Genomic DNA, 21,650 nt, shown 5'->3' with positions numbered 1-21,650 from the left:
TGACTGAGAAAATTGTGTGGAAACTAGGTAGACGATTATTTAACAAAGGCCACCATTTATATGTAGATAACTTCTACGCTAGTGTGCGTTTGTTCAAGGAGTTGGCCAAAGTGGGCACTGTTGCATGTGGCACGATGCGCAGTAACCGGAAAGGTTTCCCAATAGAACTTGTTTGCAAAAGGCTTGTGCGGGGACAGTCTACTACATTGCGATGTGGGAAGCTTCTAGCTGTGAAGTTTTCAGACAGGAGAGATGTTTACATGCTGACTACTATCCATGACGAAAGCACTGAAGCTCTGCCAGTTCGGGGTGAGACTGCTGAAGTGCGTAAACCTGTGTGCATTTTAGACTATATTAGGCACATGGGTGGTGTTGACAGAGTAGATCAGAGGTTGGAACCTTATGCTGCTCTTCGAAAGGCTTACGTTTGGTACAAGAAGTTGGCTATCCATCTTTTCCACTTGGCATCCTTTAATGCTTTTGTTGTTTTCCAGAAATCTTGTCCTGAGTCAAAGATGCCTTTTGTTAAGTTTCAGGAGACTATAATAGGCAGCCTTGTACTAGTGGAACAGACAAGTGTGCCAAGATTTGGAGTGGTGGAGGAAGTGGCTAGACTGAAAGATCGCCACTTTCCAGAATACATTCCTCCCACAACTGCAAAAGACAATCCCACTAAAAGATGTAGAGTCTGTTGGCGAAGAGAAGTGCGGAGGGAGTCTCGTATGCACTGTCCTGACTGTCCTTCAAATCCTGGATTGTGTGTGCCAGCTTGTTTTAAATCGTACCACACACAAAAGAAGTTTTGGGTGTTTCATTGAGCTTGTAAGTGTACTGTCTGGTCTGTTTTCTGTAATATTTTTTAGTTTGCTTTTAGGTTTGCATTAGTGCAAAGCATTTAGTTTTTGAATTTGTGTTCGCAGATTTGTAGGTTTCTACATTTGATTTGTGGTATTTCTTTAAAAAATTCTAATTTCGATGGTGGTGTGTGCAGGATTGTGCTTGGATTGTTGGTGTGCGTGGACTGGCGCTTGGCTGGTGGTGTGCGTGGTCTGGTGCTTGGCTGGCATAGTGCATGGATTGGAGTTGTGCTGGGGGGGTGAGTGGATTTTTGCTTGGCTGGCGGAGTGCATGGTTAGGTGCTTGGCTGGTGGTGTGAGTGGATGGCGCTTGGCTGGTGGTGTGCGTGGTCTGGTGCTTGGCTGGCATAGTGCATGGATTGGAGTTGTGCTGGGGGGGTGAGTGGATTTTTGCTTGGCTGGCAGAGTGCATGGTTAGGTGCTTGGCTGGTGGTGTGAGTGGATGGCGCTTGGCTGGTGGTGTGCGTGGTCTGGTGCTTGGCTGGCATAGTGCATGGATTGGAGTTGTGCTGGGGGGGTGCGTGGATTTTTGCTTGGCTGGCGGAGTGCATGGTTAGGTGCTTGGCTGGCGGTGTGAGTGGAGTGGTGCTTGGCTGGCGGTGTGTGTGGAGTGGTGCTTGGCTGGCGGCGTGTGAGGAGTGGTGCTTGGATGGTGTTGTGTTTGTGGAGTGGCGCTTGGCTGGTGGTGTGCGTGGAGTGATGCTTGGCTGGCGGTGTGTGTGGAGTTGTGCTTGGCTGGTGTTGTGTTTGTGGAGTGGCGCTTGGCTGGTGGTGTGTGTGGAGTGATGCTTGGCTGGTGGTGTGTGTGGAGTGGTAGTTGGCTGTCGGTGCGCGCTGAGTGGTGTTTGGCTGGCAGTGTGCATGGTCTGGTGCTTGGATGGTGGTGTGGGTGGACTGGCGCTCGGCAGGCGGTGTGTGAGTAGTTACTTTCTGTTGGTCAATACACACACTGCTAGTTGAGTGACACTCCACACAGTCCATCATTTTGTGTAGTTGCAGTGTCAGAAATGTGGGCGTGTGAAAGTGATGGGCCCTTGAATGGTGCTGTTTGCCCGTGTGAGTGTTGAAATGTGATGGGTCCGCGGCTGGCGGTGTGAATGTTTTGTATGTGTCACGCGTACGAAAGGTGTATGAATGGCCTGTAAAGAGGTTGGTGCCTTGACGTGGCTTTACAGCTCATGAGCTGAGAGTCAGTGGTTCAGTTTATCATACTTTCAATTATACACAGTGTATTTCATTTTTGTGAAATTACTTGCGTATACAATTGTATGTACTGAATCATCACTCACCCTCGTGCCAAATCCAACCAGTATGTGTGTGTGCTTGCGGATTAGATAGGTGTGCAGTAATCATTGTTTTTTTTCTCTTTCTGCAGTAGGGTGTACCTTGCCCCTTATTGTGATTGTTGTTATGTGTTGCTTTTCCATTCGGATGGTGTCAATGGTCTGGTTTGTATCAGGTATGAAAGGTGCGTGAATGGCCTGTAAAACGGTTGGTGCCTTGTCGTGGCTTTACAGCTCACGAGTTGCGAGTCACTGGTTCAGTTTTTATGCATTTATTTATTGACAGAGCATTTCATTTTTTTGAAATATCTTGTTAATAAAATTTTATGTACTGAACCATCACTCACCCTCGTGCCAAATCCAACCTGTATGTGTGTGTCTTTGAGGAATAGATAGCTGTGCTTGAATGTTTGACTTTTGAGTAACTCTGTTAAGGTGTGGTATCCTTTTACTCGGGAGAACAAGGGGAATGCAGGGTGGTAGGACTTTTTTGCCGGCACGGCGATCCCACGCCAAAATGTTTGGAAAAGTGCTATTTTTACCTATTTTTAAGGTTTGCAAGGAGTTCTGGGTAGGAAAACATTGGGGGACCCACACATGCCATACCTCCCTGGACTCTCCCGGGTGTCTAGTTTTCAGAACTGTTTGGGTTTGCTACTTTCCAAAGAATACCACCCACCCCGGGCCAAAAACTCAGGTGCCTCCCCCCCAAAAAATCAAAGGTATATTGCTTCAGGGTATTTTATATTCACCACCGTTAGATTTGGACCTTTTCCTGTTGCAGCCACTATGGCTACCCACGCAAGTGAGGTACTGTTTTTATCGGGAGACCTGGGGGAACGCTGGGTGGGAGGTAATTTGTGTGAGACCAGTGATGCCACGCTTTCCCAGACTACAACGTGTGAAAAATTTATTTTTTTCTGCTAAAATTGAGGTTTGCAAGGGATTCTGGGTAAAGGAACGTTGGAGGATCCACGCAAGCCATGCCTCCTTGGAAGCCCCCGGGTGTCTACTTTTCAGAAATGTGTAGGTTTGGTAGGTTTCCATAGATGGCTGTCTCGCACGGGGCCAGAAACCCAGGTAACCCCTCTTGCAAAAGCTGGTGAATTTAGCAATGGTGAAAATTTTAAGTCCACCAGCTTTTGCAAGAGGGGTTACCTGAGTTTTTGGCCCCGTGTGAGACAGCCATCTAGGGAAACCTACCAATCCCACACATTTCTGAAAAGTAGACACCCGGGGGCTTCCAAGGAGGTATGGCTTGCGTGGATCCTCCAACGTTCCTTTTCCCAGAATCCCTTGCAAACCTCATTTTTTGCTTGGAAAAAATCAGTTTTTTCACACGTTTTAGTGTGGGAAAGCGTGGCATCACTGGGCTCACACAAATTACCTCCCACCCATCGTTACCCAAGGTCTCCCGATAAAAATGGTACCTCACTTGCGTGGGTAGGCATAGCGGCTGCTTTAGGAAAAGGCCCAATTCATACTGTGGAGACCAAAACATTACCTTTAGCCAAATAATCTTATTTTTTGAGGTGGTCACCTGAGCTTTTGGCCCGGGGCTTGGCAGGCATCTTTGGAAACTACCAAACCCAAACAGTTCTGAGAACTAGACACCCGGGGGAGTCCAGGGAGGTATGGCATGCGTGGGTCCCCCAATGTTTTCCTATCCAGAAACCCCTGCAAACCTGCAATTTTGGTCCAAAACCCCACTTTTCCATACTTTTTTGGGTGGGATCTCGCTGCCGGAACAAATGTCCTACCACCCAGCGTTTCCCTTGTTCTCCCGAGTAAAATGATACCTCACTTGTGTGGGTGGGCCAAAGGCATGTGACTCAGGCTGGGGTGCTTAATTTGTAAAACTTAAATATGACTAAAAACTACTTTTTTCAAAATTCATTTTTGGCGTGTTCTGCTTTGGGGCACCCACACAAGTGAGGTATCCTTTTACTCGGGAGAACAAGGGGAACGCAGGGTGGTAGGACTTTTTTGCTGGCACGGCGATCCCACGCCAAAATGTTGGGAAAAGTGCTATTTTTACCTATTTTTAAGGTTTACAAAGAGTTCTGGGTAGGAAAACATTGGGGGACCCACACATGCCATACCTACCTGGACTCTCCCGGGTGTCTAGTTTTCAGAACTGTTTGGATTTGCTACTTTGCAAAGAATACCACCGAGCCCCGGGCCACAAACTCAGATGCCCCCCCCCAAAATCAAGGTAGTTTTGCAATGAGGTAATGTAAATTCACCACCGTACGATTTGAACCGTTTCCTGTTGCAGCCAATATGTCTATCCACGCAAGTGAGGTACCATTTTTTTCGGGAGACCTGGGGGCACGCTGAGTGGGTGGAAATTTGTTGATCCACACAGATTCCAGAACTTTCCACCACAGAAATGTGAGGAAAATTTGTTTTTTTGGTCAAAATTTTATGTTTGCAAGGGATTCTGGGTAACAAAACCTGGGGGTAGGCAGACAAGTCACCCCATCCTGAATTGCCCTGAATGTCTAGTTTTCAAAAATGTATAGGTTTGCTAGGTTTCCCTAGGTGCTGGCAGAGCTACTGCGCAAAAACAAAAGGTAGTCTTTTTGTCCGAATCGTGCTAAATTTCACTGGGAAATTGAGGTGCGACCATGCTGCGTTTTGCGCTGTTTCATGTCGCAGCCACTATGCCTAACCACGCAAGTGAGGTACCATTTTTTTCGGGAGACCTGGGGGCACGCTGGGTGAGTGGAAATTTGTTGATCCACGCAGATTCCAGAACTTTCCACCACAGAAATGTGAGGAAAATGTGTTTTTTTGGTCAAATTTTTATGTTTGCAAGGGATTCTGGGTAACAAAACCTGGGGGTAGGCAGACAAGTCACCCCATCCTGAATTGCCCTGGGTGTCTAGTTTTCAAAAATGTATAGGTTTGCTAGGTTTCCCTAGGTGCTGGCAGAGCTACGGTGCAAAAACAAAAGGTAGTCTTTTTGTCCGAATCGTGCTAAATTTCACTGGGAAATTGAGGTGCGACCATGCTGCGTTTTGCGCTGTTTCATGTCGCAGCCACTATGCCTACCCACGCAAGTGAGGTACCATTTTTTTCGGGAGACCTCGGGGCACGCTGGGTGAGTGGAAATTTGTTGATCCACGCAGATTCCAGAACTTTCCACCACAGAAATGTGAGGAAAATGTGTTTTTTTGGTCAAATGTTTATGTTTGCAAGGGATTCTGGGTAACAAAACCTGGGGGTAGGCAGACGAGTCACCCCATCCTGAATTTCCCTGCGTGTCTAGTTTTCAAAAATGTATAGGTTTGCTAGGTTTCCCTAGGTGCTGGTAGAGCTACGGTGCAAAAACAAAAGGTAGTCTTTTTGTCCGAATAGTGCTAAATTTCACTGGGAAATTGAGGTGCGACCATGCTGCGTTTTGCGCTGTTTCATGTCGCAGCCACTATCCCTACCCACGCAAGTGAGGTACCATTTTTTTCGGGAGACCTGGGGGCACGCTGGGTGGGTGGAAATTTTTTGATCCACGCAGATTCCAGAACTTTCCACCACAGAAATGTGAGGAAAATGTGTTTTTTTTTGGTCAAATTTTTATGTTTGCAAGGGATTCTGGGAAACAAAACCTGGGGGTAGGCAGACGAGTCACACCATCCTGATTTCCCCTGGGTGTCTAGTTTTCAAAAATGTATAGGTTTGCTGGGTTTCCCTAGGTGCTGGCAGAGCTACGGCGCAAAAACAAAAGGTAGTCTTTTTGTCTGAATCGTGCTAAATTTCATTGGGAAATTGAGGTGCGACCATGCTGCGTTTTGCGCTGTTTCATGTCGCAGCCACTATGCCTACCCACGCAAAAGAGGTACCATTATTTTCGGGAGACCTGGGGGCACGCTGGATGGGTGGTAATTTGTTGATCCACGCAGATTCCAGAACTTTCCACCACAGAAATTTGAGGAAAATGTGTTTTTTTGGTCAAATATTTATGTTTTCAAGGGATTCTGGGTAACAAAACCTGGGGGTAGGTAGACGAGTCACCCCATCCTGAATTTCCCTGGGTGTCTACTTTTCAAAAATGTATAGGTTTGCTAGGTTTCCCTAGGTGCTGGCAGAGCTACGGCGCAAAAACAAAAGGTAGTCTTTTTGTCCGAATCGTGCTAAATTTCACTGGGAAATTGAGGTGCGACCATGCTGCGTTTTGCGCTGTTTCATGTCGCAGCCACTATGCCTACCCACGCAAGTGAGGTACCATTTTTTTCGGGAGACCTGGGGGCACGCTGGGAGGGTGGAAATTTGTTGATCCACGCAGATTCCAGAACTTTCCACCACAGAAATGTGAGGAAAATGTGTTATTTTGGTCAAATTTTTATGTTTGCAAGGGATTCTGGGTAACAAAACCTGGGGGTAGGCAGACGAGTCACCCCATCCTGAAGTGCCCTGGGTGTCTAGTTTTCAAAAATGTATAGGTTTGCTAGGTTTCCCTAGGTGCTGGCAGAGCTACGGCGCAAAAACCAAAGATAGTGTTTTTGTCCGAATCGTGCTAAATTTCACTGGGAAATTGAGGTGCGACCATGCTGCGTTTTGCGCTGTTTCATGTCGCAGCCACTATGCCTACCCACGCAAGTGAGGTACCATTTTTTTTGGGAGACCTGGGGGCACGCTGGGTGAGTGGAAATTTGTTGATCCACGCAGATTCCAGAACTTTCCACCACAGAAATGTGAGGAAAATGTGTTTTTTTGGTCAAATTTTTCTGTTTGCAAGGGATTCTGGGTAACAAAACCTGGGGGTAGGCAGACGAGTCACCCCATCCTGAATTGCCCTGGGTGTCTAGTTTTCAAAAATGTATAGGTTTGCTAGGTTTCCCTAGGTGCTGGCAGAGCTATGGCGCAAAAACAAAAGGTAGTCTTTTTGTCTGAATCGTGCTAAATTTCATTGGGAAATTGAGGTGCGACCATGCTGCGTTTTGCGCTGTTTCATGTCGCAGCCACTATGCCTACCCACGCAAGTGAGGTACCATTTTTTTCGGGACATCTGGGGGCACGCTGGGTGGGTGGAAATTTGTTGATCCACGCAGATTCCAGAACATTCTACCACAGAAATGTGAGGAAAATGTGTTTTTTTGGTCAAATTTTTCTGTTTGCAAGGGATTCTGGGTAACAAAACCTGAGGGTAGGCAGACAGGTCACCCCATCCTGAATTGCCCTGGGTGTCTAGTTTTCAAAAATGTATAGGTTTGCTAGGTTTCCCTAGGTGCTGGCAGAGCTACGGTGCAAAAACAAAAGGTAGTCTTTTTGTCCGAATCGTGCTAAATTTCACTGGGAAATTGAGGTGCGACCATGCTGCGTTTTGCGCTGTTTCATGTCGCAGCCACTATGCCTACCCACGCAAGTGAGGTACCATTTTTTTTGGGAGACCTGGGGGCACGCTGGGTGAGTGGAAATTTGTTAATCCACGCAGATTCCAGAACTTTCCACCACAGAAATGTGAGGAAAATGTGTTTTTTTGGTCAAATTTTTATGTTTGCAAGGGATTCTGGGTAACAAAACCTGGGGGTAGGCAGACGAGCACCCCATCCTGAATTGCCCTGCGTGTCTAGTTTTCAAAAATGTATAGGTTTGCTAGGTTTCCCTAGGTGCTGGTAGAGCTACGGCGCAAAAACAAAAGGTAGTCTTTTTGTCCGAATAGTGCTAAATTTCACTGGGAAATTGAGGTGCGACCATGCTGTGTTTTGCGCTGTTTCATGTCGCAGCCACTATCCCTACCCACGCAAGTGAGGTACCATTTTTTTTGGGAGACCTGGGGGCACGCTGGGTGGGTGGACATTTTTTGATCCACGCAGATTCCAGAACTTTCCACCACAGAAATGTGAGGAAAATGTGTTTTTTTGGTCAAATTTTTATGTTTGCAAGGGATTCTGGGTAACAAAACCTGGGGGTAGGCAGACGAGTCACCCCATCCTGAATTGCTCTGGGTGTCTAGTTTTACAAAATGTATAGGTTTGCTAGGTTTCCCTAGGTGCTGGCAGAGCTACGGCGCAAAAACAAAAGGTAGTCTTTTTGTCCGAATCGTGCTAAATTTCACTGGGAAATTGAGGTGCGACCATGCTGCGTTTTGCGCTGTTTCATGTCGCAGCCACTATGCCTGCCCACGCAAGTAAGGTACCATTTTTTTCGGGAGACCTGGGGGCACGCTGGGTGGGTGGAAATTTTTTGATCCACGCAGATTCTAGAACTTTCCACCACAGAAATGTGAGGAAAATGTGTTTTTTTGGTCAAATTTTTCTGTTTGCAAGGGATTCTGGGTAACAAAACCTGGGGGTAGGCAGACGAGTCACCCCATCCTGAATTGCCCTGGGTGTCTAGTTTTCAAAAATGTATAGGTTTGCTAGGTTTCCCTAGGTGCTGGCAGAGCTACGGCGCAAAAACCAAAGATAGTGTTTTTGTCCGAATCGTGCTAAATTTCACTGGGAAATTGAGGTGCGACCATGCTGCGTTTTGCGCTGTTTCATGTCACAGCCACTATGCCTACCCACGCAAGTGAGGTACCATTTTTTTCGGGAGACCTGGGGGCACGCTGGGTGAGTGGAAATTTGTTGATCCACGCAGATTCCAGAACTTTCCACCACAGAAATGTGAGGAAAATGTGTTTTTTTGGTCAAATTATTATGTTTGCAAGGGATTCTGGGTAACAAAACCTGGGGGTAGGCAGACGAGTCACCCCATCCTGAATTGCTCTGGGTGTCTAGTTTTCAAAAATGTATAGGTTTGCTAGGTTTCCCTAGGTGCTGGCAGAGCTACGGCGCAAAAACAAAAGGTAGTCTTTTTGTCCGAATCGTGCTAAATTTCACTGGGAAATTGAGGTGCGACCATGCTGCGTTTTGCGCTGTTTCATGTCGCAGCCACTATGCCTGCCCACGCAAGTAAGGGACCATTTTTTTCGGGAGACCTGGGGGCACGCTGGGTGGGTGGAAATTTTTTGATCCACGCAGATTCCAGAACTTTCCACCACAGAAATGTGAGGAAAATGTGTTTTTTTGGTCAAAATTTTCTGTTTGCAAGGGATTCTGGGTAACAAAACCTGGGGGTAGGCAGACGAGTCACCCCATCCTGAATTGCCCTGGGTGTCTAGTTTTCAAAAATTTATAGGTTTGCTAGGTTTCCCTAGGTGCTGGCAGAGCTACGGCGCAAAAACAAAAGGTAGTCTTTTTGTCTGAATCGTGCTAAATTTCATTGGGAAATTGAGGTGCGACCATGCTGCGTTTTGCGCTGTTTCATGTCGCAGCCACTATGCCTACCCACGCAAGTGAGGTACCATTTTTTTCGGGACATCTGGGGGCACGCTGGGTGGGTAGAAATTTGTTGATCCACGCAGATTCCAGAACTTTCTACCACAGAAATGTGAGGAAAATGTGTTTTTTTGGTCAAATTTTTATGTTTGCAAGGGATTCTGGGTAACAAAACCTGGGGGTAGGCAGACAGGTCACCCCATCCTGAATTGCCCTGGGTGTCTAGTTTTCAAAAATGTATAGGTTTGCTAGGTTTCCCTAGGTGCTGGCAGAGCTACGGTGCAAAAACAAAAGGTAGTCTTTTTGTCCGAATCGTGCTAAATTTCACTGGGAAATTGAGGTGCGACCATGCTGCGTTTTGCGCTGTTTCATGTCGCAGCCACTATGCCTGCCCACGCAAGTAAGGTACCATTTTTTTCGGGAGACCTGGGGGCACGCTGGGTGGGTGGAAATTTTTTGATCCACGCAGATTCTAGAACTTTCCACCACAGAAATGTGAGGAAAATGTGTTTTTTTGGTCAAATTTTTCTGTTTGCAAGGGATTCTGGGTAACAAAACCTGGGGGTAGGCAGACGAGTCACCCCATCCTGAATTGCCCTGCGTGTCTAGTTTTCAAAAATGTATAGGTTTGCTAGGTTTCCCTAGGTGCTGGTAGAGCTACGGCGCAAAAACAAAAGGTAGTCTTTTTGTCCGAATAGTGCTAAATTTCACTGGGAAATTGAGGTGCGACCATGCTGTGTTTTGCGCTGTTTCATGTCGCAGCCACTATCCCTACCCACGCAAGTGAGGTACCATTTTTTTTGGGAGACCTGGGGGCACGCTGGGTGGGTGGACATTTTTTGATCCACGCAGATTCCAGAACTTTCCACCACAGAAATGTGAGGAAAATGTGTTTTTTTGGTCAAATTTTTATGTTTGCAAGGGATTCTGGGTAACAAAACCTGGGGGTAGGCAGACGAGTCACCCCATCCTGAATTGCTCTGGGTGTCTAGTTTTCAAAAATGTATAGGTTTGCTAGGTTTCCCTAGGTGCTGGCAGAGCTACGGCGCAAAAACAAAAGGTAGTCTTTTTGTCTGAATCGTGCTAAATTTCATTGGGAAATTGAGGTGCGACCATGCTCCGTTTTGCGCTGTTTCATGTCGCAGCCACTATGCCTACCCACGCAAGTGAGGTACCATTTTTTTCGGGAGACCTGGGGGCACGCTGGATGGGTGGAAATTTGTTGATCCACGCAGATTCCAGAACTTTCCACCACAGAAATTTGAGGAAAATGTGTTTTTTTGGTCAAATTATTATGTTTTCAAGGGATTCTGGGTACCAAAACCTGGGGGTAGGTAGACGAGCCACCCCATCCTGAATTTCCCTGGGTGTCTACTTTTCAAAAATGTATAGGTTTGCTAGGTTTCCCTAGGTGCTGGCAGAGCTACGGCGCAAAAACAAAAGGTAGTCTTTTTGTCCGAATAGTGCTAAATTTCACTGGGAAATTGAGGTGCGACCATGCTGCGTTTTGCGCTGTTTCATGTCGCAGCCACTATCCCTACCCACGCAAGTGAGGTACCATTTTTTTCGGGAGACCTGGGGGCACGCTGGGTGGGTGGAAATTTTTTGATCCACGCAGATTCCAGAACTTTCCACCACAGAAATGTGAGGAAAATGTGTTTTTTTTGGTCAAATTTTTATGTTTGCAAGGGATTCTGGGTAACAAAACCTGGGGGTAGGCAGACGAGTCACCCCATCCTGAATTGCCCTGGTTGTCTAGTGTTCAAAAATGTAGAGGTTTGCTAGGTTTCCCTAGGTGCTGGCAGAGCTACGGCGCAAAAACAAAAGGTAGTCTTTTTGTCTGAATCGTGCTAAATTTCATTGGGAAATTGAGGTGCGACCATGCTGCGTTTTGCGCTGTTTCATGTCGCAGCCACTATGCCTACCCACGCAAGTGAGGTACCATTTTTTTCGGGAGACCTGGGGGCACGCTGGATGAGTGGAAATTTGTTGATCCACGCAGATTCCAGAACTTTCCACCACAGAAATTTGAGGAAAATGTGTTTTTTTGGTCAAATTTTTATGTTTTCAAGGGATTCTGGGTAACAAAACCTGGGGGTAGGTAGACGAGTCACCCCATCCTGAATTGCTCTGGGTGTCTAGTTTTCAAAAATGTATAGGTTTGCTAGGTTTCCCTAGGTGCTGGCAGAGCTACGGCGCAAAAACAAAAGGTAGTCTTTTTGTCCGAATCGTGCTAAATTTCACTGGGAAATTGAGGTGCGACCATGCTGCGTTTTGCGCTGTTTCATGTCGCAGCCACTATGCCTGCCCACGCAAGTAAGGTACCATTTTTTTCGGGAGACCTGGGGGCACGCTGGGTGGGTGGAAATATTTTGATCCACGCAGATTCCAGAACTTTCCACCACAGAAATGTGAGGAAAATGTGTTTTGTTGGTCAAATTTTTCTGTTTGCAAGGGATTCTGGGTAACAAAACCTGGGGGTAGGCAGACGAGTCACCCCATCCTGAATTGCCCTGGGTGTCTAGTTTTCAAAAATGTATAGGTTTGCTAGGTTTCCCTAGGTGCTGGCAGAGCTACGGCGCAAAAACAAAAGGTAGTCTTTTTGTCTGAATCGTGCTAAATTTCATTGGGAAATTGAGGTGCGACCATGCTGCGTTTTGCGCTGTTTCATGTCGCAGCCACTATGCCTACCCACGCAAGTGAGGTACCATTTTTTTCGGGACATCTGGGGGCACGCTGGGTGGGTGGAAATTTGTTGATCCACGCAGATTCCAGAACTTTCTACCACAGAAATGTGAGGAAAATGTGTTTTTTTGGTCAAAGTTTTATGTTTGCAAGGGATTCTGGGTAACAAAACCTGGGGGTAGGCAGACAGGTCACCCCATCCTGAATTTCCCTGGGTGTCTAGTTTTCAAAAATGTATAGGTTTGCTAGGTTTCCCTAGGTGCTGGCAGAGCTACGGTGCAAAAACAAAAGGTAGTCTTTTTGTCCGAATCGTGCTAAATTTCACTGGGAAATTGAGGTGCGACCATGCTGCGTTTTGCGCTGTTTCATGTCGCAGCCACTATGCCTACCCACGCAAGTGAGGTACCATTTTTTTTGGGAGACCTGGGGGCACGCTGGGTGAGTGGAAATTTGTTAATCCACGCAGATTCCAGAACTTTCCACCACAGAAATGTGAGGAAAATGTGTTTTTTTGGTCAAATTTTTATGTTTGCAAGGGATTCTGGGTAACAAAACCTGGGGGTAGGCAGACGAGTCACCCCATCCTGAATTGCCCTGCGTGTCTAGTTTTCAAAAATGTATAGGTTTGCTAGGTTTCCCTAGGTGCTGGTAGAGCTACGGCGCAAAAACAAAAGGTAGTCTTTTTGTCCGAATAGTGCTAAATTTCACTGGGAAATTGAGGTGCGACCATGCTGTGTTTTTTGCTGTTTCATGTCGCAGCCACTATCCCTACCCACGCAAGTGAGGTACCATTTTTTTTGGGAGACCTGGGGGCACGCTGGGTGGGTGGACATTTTTTGATCCACGCAGATTCCAGAACTTTCCACCACAGAAATGTGAGGAAAATGTGTTTTTTTGGTCAAATTCTTATGTTTGCAAGGGATTCTGGGTAACAAAATCTGGGGGTAGGCAGACGAGTCACCCCATCCTGAATTGCTCTGGGTGTCTAGTTTTCAAAAATGTATAGGTTTGCTAGGTTTCCCTAGGTGCTGGCAGAGCTACGGCGCAAAAACAAAAGGTAGTCTTTTTGTCCGAATCGTGCTAAATTTCACTGGGAAATTGAGGTGCGACCATGCTGCGTTTTGCGCTGTTTCATGTCGCAGCCACTATGCCTGCCCACGCAAGTAAGGTACCATTTTTTTCGGGAGACCTGGGGGCACGCTGGGTGAGTGGAAATTTTTTGATCCACGCAGATTCCAGAACTTTCCACCACAGAAATGTGAGGAAAATGTGTTTTTTTGGTCACATTTTTCTGTTTGCAAGGGATTCTGGGTAACAAAACCTGGGGGTAGGCAGACGAGTCACCCCATCCTGAATTGCCCTGGGTGTCTAGTTTTCAAAAATGTATAGGTTTGCTAGGTTTCCCTAGGTGCTGGCAGAGCTACGGCGCAAAAACAAAAGGTAGTCTTTTTGTCTGAATCGTGCTAAATTTCATTGGGAAATTGAGGTGCGACCATGCTGCGTTTTGCGCTGTTTCATGTCGCAGCCACTATGCCTACCCACGCAAGTGAGGTACCATTTTTTTTGGGACATCTGGGGGCACGCTGGGTGGGTGGAAATTTGTTGATTCACGCAGATTCCAGAACTTTCTACCACAGAAATGTGAGGAAAATGTGTTTTTTTGGTCAAATTTTTATGTTTGCAAGGGATTCTGGGTAACAAAACCTGGGGGTAGGCAGACAGGTCACCCCATCCTGAATTGCCCTGGGTGTCTAGTTTTCAAAAATGTATAGGTTTGCTAGGTTTCCCTAGGTGCTGGCAGAGCTACGGTGCAAAAACAAAAGGTAGTCTTTTTGTCCGAATCGTGCTAAATTTCACTGGGAAATTGAGGTGCGACCATGCTGCGTTTTGCGCTGTTTCATGTCGCAGCCACTATGCCTACCCACGCAAGTGAGGTACCATTTTTTTTGGGAGACCTGGGGGCACGCTTGGTGAGTGGAAATTTGTTAATCCACGCAGATTCCAGAACTTTCCACCACAGAAATGTGAGGAAAATGTGTTTTTTTGGTCAAATTTTTATGTTTGCAAGGGATTCTGGGTAACAAAACCTGGGGGTAGGCAGACGAGTCACCCCATCCTGAATTGCCCTGCGTGTCTAGTTTTCAAAAATGTATAGGTTTGCTAGGTTTCCCTAGGTGCTGGTAGAGCTACGGCGCAAAAACAAAAGGTAGTCTTTTTGTCCGAATAGTGCTAAATTTCATTGGGAAATTGAGGTGCGACCATGCTGCGTTTTGCGCTGTTTCATGTCGCAGCCACTATCCCTACCCACGCAAGTGAGGTACCATTTTTTTCGGGAGACCTGGGGGCACGCTGGATGGGTGGAAATTTGTTGATCCACGCAGATTCCAGAACTTTCCACCACAGAAATTTGAGGAAAATGTGTTTTTTTGGTCAAATTTTTATGTTTTCAAGGGATTCTGGGTACCAAAACCTGGGGGTAGGTAGACGAGTCACCCCATCCTGAATTTCCCTGGGTGTCTACTTTTCAAAAATGTATAGGTTTGCTAGGTTTCCCTAGGTGCTGGCAGAGCTACGGCGCAAAAACAAAAGGTAGTCTTTTTGTCCGAATAGTGCTAAATTTCACTGGGAAATTGAGGTGCGACCATGCTGCGTTTTGCGCTGTTTCATGTCGCAGCCACTATCCCTACCCACGCAAGTGAGGTACCATTTTTTTCGGGAGACCTGGGGGCACGCTGGGTGGGTGGAAATTTTTTGATCCACGCAGATTCCAGAACTTTCCACCACAGAAATGTGAGGAAAATGTGTTTTTTTTGGTCAAATTTTTATGTTTGCAAGGGATTCTGGGTAACAAAACCTGGGGGTAGGCAGACGAGTCACCCCATCCTGAATTGCCCTGGGTATCTAGTGTTCAAAAATGTAGAGGTTTGCTAGGTTTCCCTAGGTGCTGGCAGAGCTACGGCGCAAAAACAAAAGGTAGTCTTTTTGTCTGAATCGTGCTAAATTTCATTGGGAAATTGAGGTGCGACCATGCTGCGTTTTGCGCTGTTTCATGTCGCAGCCACTATGCCTACCCACGCAAGTGAGGTACCACTTTTTTTCGGGAGACCTGGGAGCACGCTGGATGAGTGGAAATTTGTTGATCCACGCAGATTCCAGAACTTTCCACCACAGAAATTTGAGGAAAATGTGTTTTTTTGGTCAAATTTTTATGTTTTCAAGGGATTCTGGGTAACAAAACCTGGGGGTAGGTAGACGAGTCACCCCATCCTGAATTTCCCTGGGTGTCTACTTTTCAAAAATGTATAGGTTTGCTAGGTTTCCCTAGGTGCTGGCAGAGCTACGGCGCAAAAACAAAAGGTAGTCTTTTTGTCCGAATCGTGCTAAATTTCACTGGGAAATTGAGGTGCGACCATGCTGCGTTTTGCGCTGTTTCATGTCGCAGCCACTATGCCTACCCACGCAAGTGAGGTACCATTTTTTTCGGGAGACCTGGGGGCACGCTGGGTGGGTGGAAATTCGTTGATCCACGCAGATTCCAGAACTTTCCACCACATAAATGTGAGGAAAATGTGTTTTTTTGGTCAAATTTTTATGTTTTCAAGGCATTCTGGGTAACTAGGTGCTGGCAGAGCTACGGCGCAAAAACCAAAGATAGTCTTTTTGTCCGAATCGTGCTAAATTTCACTGGGAAATTGAGGTGCGACCATGCTGCGTTTTGCGCTGTTTCATGTCGCAGCCACTATGCCTACCCACGCAAGTGAGGTACCATTGTTTTCGGGAGACCTGGGGGCATGCTGGGTGAGTGGAAATTTGTTGATCCACGCAGATTCCAGAACTTTCCACCACAGAAATGTGAGGAAAATGTGTTTTTTTGGTCAAATGTTTATGTTTGCAAGGGATTCTGGGTAACAAAACCTGGGGGTAGGCAGACGAGTCACCCCATCCTGAATTGCTCTGGGTGTCTACTTTTCAAAAATGTATAGGTTTGCTAGGTTTCCCTAGGTGCTGGCAGAGCTACGGCGCAAAAACAAAAGGTAGTCTTTTTGTCCGAATAGTGCTAAATTTCACTGGGAAATTGAGGTGCGACCATGCTGCGTTTTGCGCTGTTTCATGTCGCAGCCACTATCCCTACCCACGCAAGTGAGGTACCATTTTTTTCGGGAGACCTGGGGGCACGCTGGGTGGGTGGAAATTTTTTGATCCACGCAGATTCCAGAACTTTCCACCACAGAAATGTGAGGAAAATGTGTTTTTTTTGGTCAAATTTTTATGTTTGCAAGGGATTCTGGGTAACAAAACCTGGGGGTAGGCAGACGAGTCACCCCATCCTGAATTGCCCTGGGTGTCTAGTGTTCAAAAATGTAGAGGTTTGCTAGGTTTCCCTAGGTGCTGGCAGAGCTACTGCGCAAAAACAAAAGGTAGTCTTTTTGTCTGAATCGTGCTAAATTTAATTGGGAAATTGAGGTGCGACCATGCTGCGTTTTGCGCTGTCTCATGTCGCAGCCACTATGCCTACCCACGCAAGTGAGGTACCATTTTTTTCGGGAGACCTGGGGGCACGCTGGATGAGTGGAAATTTGTTGATCCACGCAGATTCTAGAACTTTCCACCACAGAAATGTGAGGAAAATGTGTTTTTTTGGTCAAATTTTTATGTTTGCAAGGGATTCTGGGTAACAAAACCTGGGGGTAGGCAGACGAGTCACCCCATCCTGAATTGCTCTGGGTGTCTAGTTTTCAAAAATGTATAGGTTTGCTAGGTTTCCCTAGGTGCTGGCAGAGCTACGGCGCAAAAACAAAAGGTAGTCTTTTTGTCCGAATCGTGCTAAATTTCACTGGGAAATTGAGGTGCGACCATGCTGCGTTTTGCGCTGTTTCATGTCGCAGCCACTATGCCTACCCACGCAAGTGAGGTACCATTTTTTTCGGGAGACTTGGGGGCACGCTGGGTGGGTAGAAATTGTTTGATCCACGCAGATTCCAGAACTTTCCACCACAGAAATGTGAGGAAAATGTGTTTTTTTGGTCAAATGTTTATGTTTGCAAGGGATTCTGGGTAACAAAACCTGGGGGTAGGCAGACGAGTCACCCCATCCTGAATTGCTCTGGGTGTCTAGTTTTCAAAAATGTATAGGTTTGCTAGGTTTCCCTAGGTGCTGGCAGAGCTACGGCGCAAAAACAAAAGGTAGTCTTTTTGTCCGAATCGTGCTAAATTTCACTGGGAAATTGAGGTGCGACCATGCTGCGCTTTGCGCTGTTTCATGTCGCAGCCACTATGCCTACCCACGCAAGTGAGGTACCATTTTTTTCGGGAGACTTGGGGGCACGCTGGGTGGGTGGAAATTTGTTGATCCATGCAGATTCCAGAACTTTCCACCACAGAAATGTGAGGAAAATGTGTTTTTTTGGTCAAATTTTTATGTTTGCAAGGGATTCTGGGTAACAAAACCTGGGGGTAGGCAGATGAGTAACCCCATCCTGAATTGCCCTAGGTGTCTAGTTTTCAAAAATGTATAGGTTTGCTAGGTTTCCCTAGGTGCTGGCAGAGCTACGGCGCAAAAACAAAAGGTAGTCTTTTTGTCTGAATCGTGCTAAATTTCATTGGGAAATTGAGGTGCGACCATGCTGCGTTTTGCGCTGTTTCATGTCGCAGCCACTATGCCTACCCACGCAAGTGAGGTACCATTTTTTTCGGGACATCTGGGGGCACGCTGGGTGCGTGGAAATTTGTTGATCCACGCAGATTCCAGAACTTTCTACCACCGAAATGTGAGGAAAATGTGTTTTTTTGGTCAAATGTTTATGTTTGCAAGGGATTCTGGGTAACAAAACCTGGGGGTAGGCAGACGAGTCACCCCATCCTGAATTGCCCTGGGTGTCTAGTTTTCAAAAATGTATAGGTTTGCTAGGTTTCCCTAGGTGCTGGCAGAGCTACGGCGCAAAAACAAAAGGTAGTCTTTTTGTCCGGATCGTGCTAAATTTCACTGGGAAATTGAGGTGCGACCATGCTGCGTTTTGCGCTGTTTCATGTCGCAGCCACTATGCCTACCCACGCAAGTGAGGTACCATTTTTTTCGGGAGACCTGGGGGGACGCTGGGTGTGTGGAAATTTGTTGATCCACGCAGATTCCAGAACTTTCTACCACAGAAATGTGAGGAAAATGTGTTTTTTTGGTCAAATTTTTATGTTTGCAAGGGATTCTGGGTAACAAAACCTGAGGGTAGGCAGACGAGTCACCTAATCCTGAATTGCCCTGGGTGTCTAGTTTTCAAAAATGTATAGGTTTGCTAGGTTTCCCTAGGTGCTGGCAGAGCTACGGCGCAAAAACAAAAGGTAGTCTTTTTGTCTGAATCGTGCTAAATTTCATTGGGAAATTGAGGTGCGACCATGCTGCGTTTTGCGCTGTTTCATGTCGCAGCCACTATGCCTACCCACGCAAGTGAGGTACCATTTTTTTCGGGAGACCTGGGGGCACGCTGGGTGGGTGGAAATTTGTTGATCCACGCAGATTCCAGAACTTTCTACCACAGAAATGTGAGGAAAATGTGTTTTTTTGGTCAAAGTTTTATGTTTGCAAGGGATTCTGGGTAACAAAACCTGAGGGTAGGCCGACGAGTCACCCCATCCTGAATTGCCCTGGGTGTCTAGTTTTCAAAAATGTATAGGTTTGCTAGGTTTCCCTAGGTGCTGGCAGAGCTACGGCGCAAAAACAAAAGGTAGTCTTTTTGTCCGATTCGTGCTAAATTTCACTGGGAAATTGAGGTGCGACCATGCTGCGTTTTGCGCTGTTTCATGTCGCAGCCACTATGCCTACCCACGCAAGTGAGGTACCATTTTTTTCGGGAGACCTGGGGGCACGCTGGGTAGGTGGAAATTTGTTGATCCACACAGATTCCAGAACTTTCCACCACAGAATCGTGAGGAAAATGTGTTTTTTGGTCAAATTTTTAGATTTGCAAGGGATTCTGGGTAACAAAACCTGGGGGTAGGCAGACGAGTCACCCCATCCTGAATTTCCCTGGGTGTCTAGTTTTCAAAAATGTATAGGTTTCCTAGGTTTCCCTAGGTGCTGGCAGAGCTACGGCTCAAAACCCAAAGGTAGTCTCTTTGTCCAAAGAACGTAAAATTTCACTGGGAAATTGAGGTGCAACCACGTTGCATTTTGTGCCGTTTCCTGTCGTAGGCACAAGGCCGACCAACACAAGTGAGGTACTGTTTTTATCGGGAGACCTTGGGGAACGCTGGGTGGGTGGACATTTGTTGATCCACGCAGATTCCAGAACTTCCCACCACAGAAATGTGAGGAAAATGTGTTTATTTTGTCAAAATCTTAGCTTTGCAAGGGATTCTGGGTAACAAAACCTGGTGGTAGGCAGTCGAGTCACCCCATCCTGAATTTCCCTGGGTGTCTACATTTCAAAAATGTATAGGTTTGCTAGGTTTCCCTAGGTGCCGGCAGAGCTAGGGTGCAAAAACTACAGGTAGGCACTTTGCCAAAAAAGGGTCAATTTGTAACTGCTAAATTTAGGTGGGACCACGTTGCATTTTGCGCCGTTTCCTGTCGCAGGCACAAGGCCGACCCACACAAGTGAGGTACCGTTTTTATCGGGATACTTGGGGTAATTCAGATTTGTAAATCAACTGTTATTACCAATTGAGCTTTCATGCATTTCTCCCTTTGAATGAAAGACATTGTGTAAAAAAAAAATCTTTATGAAAAATGACCAATAATTCTCATGCTAGTATGAGTATTCCCAACTTTGAAAATGTGCAATTATATACTGTTTCTGAACTCTATAATTTGTACCCAATTCAGAAATACATAGGTGTCTTTCATACAGATTATTCCATGTATACATTTTCCAAGACAAAGTGCACTATACCCAGTAAATGAAAAAATACCATTGCAAGTTGCTGCTCAGTTTTTGGATCTGGGTTCGTCGGGTTCTTGGTGAAACTACAAGTCCTATATATCCCCACAACCAGGAAGGTCTAACAAATGTAACGGTATATTGCTTTCTAAGAGCTGTCAAAATTAAAAAAAGTTATAGGTGAAAACGTTGAGACAAAAGGCTGTTTTTTTCAACAAAATTTCAAATATTCCAATATCTAACTGTTAGTTTCTATAACGAAACCTTCATGGATTTAGACAAATGACCCCTTTCTGAATTCAGAATTTTGTCTACGTTTCGGAAATGTAAAGCTTTCCAGGATCCATTATTGCTTTCAAACTCATTTCTACCATTAACTGGAAGGAAGAGGAAAGCTCTAAAAATAGCAAAAATAGGCTATGTCCCAGAAAAATGCCAAAACTGAGTGAAAAATTTCGGTTCTCTGACAAAAGTCTGTCATTCCCTGAAAGCTGAGAAAATGGAGATTTCAGCCCCACAAACCCTTTTGTGATACCATTTTCAGGGAAAAACCCAGAGGCCTTCATTTGCAGCCCGTTTTTCCCATTTTTCTGAAAAAAACAAAAAAATCACTATATTTTGGTTAATTTATGGGACCCCTCCAAGGGAATCCACAAACCCTGGGCGCCTTTAGAATCCACATGATGTTGGAAGAAAAGGACGCAAATTTGGCGTGGATACCTTATGTGGTCAAAAAGTTACAAGGGCCTAAGCGCGCACTACTCCAAAACGCCAAAAAAAGCCTCAGCACAGGAGGGGAAAAGGCCTAGCAGCGAAGGGGTTAAAACACCCACCACAATAACCATGGAATGCCGCCCTTGCAAAGAGAACAGCAACGCTGCGACTTGCACTGTCTTGCATTAATCCATATTTATGAACCCATTCAAAGCCATGCAAAGTGACCTCGCAGGGCTTCCTAAATATGTACCTCTTTATGTGGTGCAAGCATGATGCAAGGCCCGTGTCAATATGTCCCTCAGTGTCTGTGAATTTGATATTCTAGTTGTAGTTGCTATCTGCTACGAGAGAAGGCATAGGTAATTGGATGCACTATTTTACATTGAATAATTCTTATATTTCCTTTCAAGCAAACTTACTTTAAACCAGATCCATCATCTTCATCAAACATGTCTTCTACATTTCACGCTTCAGACGGGCTGGTTTTAAACATCAATACACCATGAATATCCAAGGGTCCAACAATAAGTGCTTTGAACACTATGAACTCCAGAAACAGATATGGTATATGTGCGCCAAACGCCCGAATTAAGAGCCCTACAAAGGAAAGTCCTGTTTCTGTAGACGGATTCCCATCACTCACCACCTGGGTCTCCTCATTGATGTCACACTAGTGGCCCTAAGGGCTGTAACCTCATCAGAAGGATGGGGGAGCCCGAAGATGTTTTCAAAAGTGGCCAGGGAGAAACCGTACTCCTGTCTAAATTTACCAGATGGGAGCGTTTATACTGTGTGGGAAAAAACTGCAGTGCAAATTGATAAAGTGATATGTGAATTAAAATTGAACTGTGAGAAACCCTATCTTTATTAATGTCTCCCACAATCCAAACTAAAAATAGTGCAAACGACAGTCTGTACGAAATAACTGTCTGATATTTAAAGCCAAGGTCAACATGTTTCAGCCCTGGCGGATAC

Source organism: Lissotriton helveticus, chromosome 11 (assembly GCF_964261635.1).
Source record: "Lissotriton helveticus chromosome 11, aLisHel1.1, whole genome shotgun sequence".
In the NCBI taxonomy this organism is placed as follows: Eukaryota; Metazoa; Chordata; class Amphibia; order Caudata; family Salamandridae; genus Lissotriton; species Lissotriton helveticus.
Note: the sequence above shows the minus strand (reverse complement) of the source record.